This window comes from Periplaneta americana, chromosome 15, assembly GCF_040183065.1.
Source record: "Periplaneta americana isolate PAMFEO1 chromosome 15, P.americana_PAMFEO1_priV1, whole genome shotgun sequence".
Lineage (NCBI taxonomy): Eukaryota > Metazoa > Arthropoda > Insecta > Blattodea > Blattidae > Periplaneta > Periplaneta americana.
In genome coordinates this window covers 22,811,741-22,816,825 of record NC_091131.1, presented here as the reverse complement: position 1 = coordinate 22,816,825, position 5,085 = coordinate 22,811,741, and positions in this window count along the sequence as shown.

Here is a 5,085-nt window from a genome sequence, read left to right as displayed (position 1 = left end):
ATAATGTATTAGACCATAATTTTGTGAAATAGGGTCTTGGTGCCTATAGAGACATCTGTCCTCCGATCAGAAATGATCGCAGGCAAGAATTGAATTGCAAATTTTGTCAGCAGTTCTCAAATTAATGAACAGTATTCTTTTGTGGCATAAACCTGCGACAGTGATTCCCTTTTTCATTCGAGAAAGTCGTTCCAAATGTTGTATGGTCTTAATATGGATTTATTGAATCCATCAACACTGGATCAAATGAACAGTATTTTAGACTCTGTCTTGTATTTTGGCAGTTAAATTTCTTACGTGTATAACAGGATAATTTTATGTATAAAATGAAGACTGAAATTCCGATTATTATTTTCGTCTACTCCTCTCTATGACGTCAATCAAAGATTCTCTCTCCAAGAGCAAAAAAAAAAAGTTACGACCAATTCCCCTGTGCTAATTGGGTTGTTCCATTAGTATGTTCCCAGAAAAAGTAAGTCCAGCATGGCTTGGGTATCTGTTTTGTTTGTAAACTGTCCCATTTGGGTTACAGAATGGTCCAAGTTAATGTCTAATGTCTTTCAGAGCCAGCGAATCTGTTTCTGGTTTTCTTGCGTGCGCGGAATGCTTACGTCTGTTCCTAGTCCGCAGTGATGAACCTGTGGTAGCGTATGCACTCCCTGGCTAGGAAATAATAATAATAATAATAATAATAATAATAACAATAGTATATTTGACTATAATTATATGTGTACAAAACCGCCTTTGCTTATCATAAAATAAATAAATTTTCATTAACGTTTTCGATACATGTGTATCATCTTCAGATGTGAAATGTTAGAGTGATATGATGAAAACCTTGCCTATTAGATGGAGCTTAATGTGGTAATTTTCGGGTCATATTAGTGTGATTGCTTGGACTTAACTTAGGTTGATCTATGATATACATGCTATGTTAGGTTAAATCACTGCGAGTCATATGATATGATCTAAAATATAAAATAAAACTGTTTAAGAATTGTAACCACTATTAGCGTACTTATTGCAATGCGAACACTTTGTATGAACACTTTAAAAGTTTAAATCACTTTGAACATGTGTTGGCTGTATTTGCTGATGATTTAAATCACTGCAAGTCATGTGATATGATCTAAAATATATAAAATTAAACTGTTGAAGAATTGAACCACTATTAGCTTAGTCATTAAAATGTGAACACTTTGTAAAATCACTTTAAAAATTATAATCACGTTGAACATATGTTGGCTGTATTTGCCGATTTAAAGTTCGTTGAATAGGGCAGTTTCTGTTGATCTTAATGTTTGACGTTGAACTAAAGCGCAGTGTCGTTTTGTCACTAACATGTTTATATTTTGTTAAAATGCGTGTTGTTAAGACGTTTCATCCAATTGCAGTTGATGAAATTGATGTAAATCATATTGTATTAGTAATATATCTATGATTTACATCAATTTCATCAACTGCAATTGGATGAAACGTCTTAACAACACTCATTTTAACAAAATATAAACATGTTAGTGACAAAACGACACTGCGCTTTAGTTCAACGTCAAACATCAAGATCAACAGAAACTGTCCTATTCAACGAACTTTAAATCGGCAAATACAGCCAACATATGTTCAACGTGATTATAATTTTTAAAGTGATTTTACAAAGTGTTCACATTTTAATGACTACGCTAATAGTGGTTACAATTCTTCAACAGTTTAATTTTATATATTTTAGATCATATCACATGACTTGCAGTGATTTAAATCGGCAAATACAGCCAACACATGTTCAAAGTGATTTAAACTTTTAAAGTATTCATACAAAGTGTTCACATTGCAATAAGTACGCTAATAGTGGTTACAATTCTTAAACAGTTTTATTTTATATTTTAGATCATATCACATGACTCGCAGTGATTTAACCTAACATAGCCTGTATATCATAGATCAACCTAAGTTAAGTCCAAGCAATCACACTAATATGACCCGAAAATTACCACATTAAGTTCCATCTAACAGGCAAGGTTTTCATCATATCACTCCATTTCACATCTGAAGATGATACACATGTATCGAAAACGTTAATGAAAATTTATTTATTTTATGATAAGCAAAGGGGGTTTTGTACACATATAATTATAGTCAAACATTAATAGCTTATCGGCAAACTTCAACATGAAATTAATAATATATTTATTTATTTATTCTGACGAAGTTAAGGCCATCAGACCTTCTCTTCCACTTAGCCAGAACCTAGTACCGAGTGTGCCTTATTCACAGAGTGGACCTCTCGAAGGTACCTAATTTTAATTGTATGTGACTGGTAAACGGTTGAAGATAGAAACCTACAGTGACGTTTATATAAAAGGAAAACTCAACAAGTTTCGATATGCACATCACCATATCTCTACGTGAGCTCCAGCTGTCACTGTGACGATATCGAGGCGATGAACGATTTCTTGCCAAGCACGTTGGAGCATGTCTTCTGGAATGCTCTCAATAGCCTCTATGATGCTCTCCCGAAGATCACGAAGGTCTCTGGCTGGGGTGGCGTACACTTCATCTTTGACGTAGCCCCAGAGAAAGAAATAGAGCGGCGTTAAATCCGGAGATCTCGGGGACCAAGCGATCGGTCCTCCCCTATCAATCCAACGGCCAGGGAACACGTTGTCTAAAGTCGTACGAACGTCATTTAACCAGTGTGGAGGAGCGCCATCTTGCTGGAAAAGAATGTTAGGCTGCAGGTGTTCAATTTGTGGAAAGAAGAATTTCTCCAGCATGTCAAGATATGTGATACCACACACAGTTTTCCCGTGAAGCTCTTCTTAATGACTTCCGCATGTTTTGCTCATACGCGGCTTGAAGATTTTCAACCATTTCGCCAGATGTTCTACGACCACCACCATGCTTCTTCAACACCGATTCTGTAGCTAAAAATGTATCGTGCCACTTCTTAATGCTTTTAGCAGTTGGAGCATCATGGTTAAACACTCGCCGATACTCCCTTTGAACTCTAACAATTAATTTAAACTCCGCATACCACAATACAGTTTGCGCTTTCATCTGCGGTGTCGCCTTTTTGACAATCGATACAAGCTACGAAAAGAAAGTATCTGTGCACCATCTACCGACAGGATTCGAAACTTGTTCAGTTTTCCTTTCATATAAACGTTACCGTAGGGTTCTATCTTCAACAGTTCACCAGTCACATAAATTGAAATTAGGTACATTCCAGCGGTCCACTCTATATATTCATGGTAGTCCTGTGGTTAAAATATGATTAAAATGTGGTTAGTTAAGTTAGAAACACGTCATAAAACGAATGATGAGTATAAAATATTAAATATCGGCTCCTTTAATCAGGGAGGAATTTAGAAAAAAGCTACCCTAAGAAAATTAAGTTGTATTATCTGTTGTTGTTGTTGAAGAGGAAGTATTTTTATTTCTTAAATTATTATTTGCGGAAAAGCCTTATTTATTTCTCCTTGGTTTCTGAGAGATAAGTACATAGATGTCTTTATCTATTTGTTTTAGAACTTAAATAAAATAGTAAATATTTGGATGGCTGACGTTGAAGACTGTTGAGTTTTCTATGGAACGATTCAGAGTTATTTGTAGTGCATATAATTCATGATAATAATTTATTGTCCTGCCCATATCACTGCAGGCAAGACGGTCTCTTCTGAGATGCAAGTATCCGGAATGTGGTCGAATAACGGATTGGGTTGTAATTGAATTATATCTGTGAAGCATTCGTTGATGTGTTTGGATTGCACAAAAAGAAACCCGAAAAAATAACTTGAGAAATTCAATCCCATAGTCTTCCTCTATTCATACTGCTTAGCTATGGACTTCGAATTTCGTGATACACAATTATCTTTACCTTCGCGGACGAACCGATATCATGCCTACTATGACATCATTTTGGCGGATGAAAATAATACCGTGTGAACTTACTTACTTACTGGCTTTTAAGGAACCCGGGGGTTCATTGCCGCCCTTACATAAGCCCGTCATTAGTCCCTATCCTGAGCAAGATTAATCCAGTCTCTACCATCATATCCCACCTCCCTCAAATCCATTTTAATATTATCTTCCCACCTACGTCTCGGCCTCCCCAAAGGTCTTTTTCCCTCCGACCTCCCAATTAACACTCTATATGCATTTCTGGATTCGCCCATACGTGCTACATGTCCTGCCCATCTCAAACGTCTGGATTTAATGTTCCTAATTATGTCAGGTGAAGAATACAATGCGTGCAGCTCTGCGTTGTGTAACTTTCTCCATTCTCCTGTAACTTCATCCCTCTTAGCCCCAAATATTTTCCTAAGAACCTTATTCTCAAACACCCTTAATCTCTGTTCCTCAAAGTGAGAGTCCAAGTTTCACAACCATACAGAACAACCGGTAATATAACTGTTTTATAAATTCTAACTTTCAGATTTTTTGACGGAAGACTAGATGACAAAAGCTTCTCAATCGAATAATAACACGCATTTCCCATATTTATTCTGCGTTTAATTTCCTCCCGAGTGTCATTTATATTTGTTACTGTTGCTCCAAGATATTTGAATTTTTCCACCTCTTCGAAAGATAAATCTCCAGAACTACTATCAGAAAATGGCGGATTTGAAGATTCTACATCTTAGATAAAATGGAGTCGATTTACTTACTACATCTCTAGTAAACAGGAGGCAATTTACGTTCCACTTGAAAAAAGGTAAGCAGCTCTCTGTGAGCCAATTTACGTCACCCTATGTCGACATGTCTCTGAGTTCCACGTTCAGAGTGCCCCGTATTGTGGATATTTCCTTACAAGTTCAGAGGATCGAATAAGCTCTGCTTTCTGTATGAGAATAAAGCAAGAAATTAAAGTTACGGGAAATTGCAGTCAAAGTTTAGCGTCATTAAAAAAACCTTGTGCACCAGAGCTTTAAAAATTGCGTCACAGCGCATTATATTCTTGAAATGTAATCGTTTATCTTAAAATTTTGAAAGCCAATATCAGACATTTTTAAATAATGTGTTTTTACGATTCAAAGAGATTTTGTAGTTATCTTCAAAAATAGCTGAGATGTATCCATTTTAGTGAAT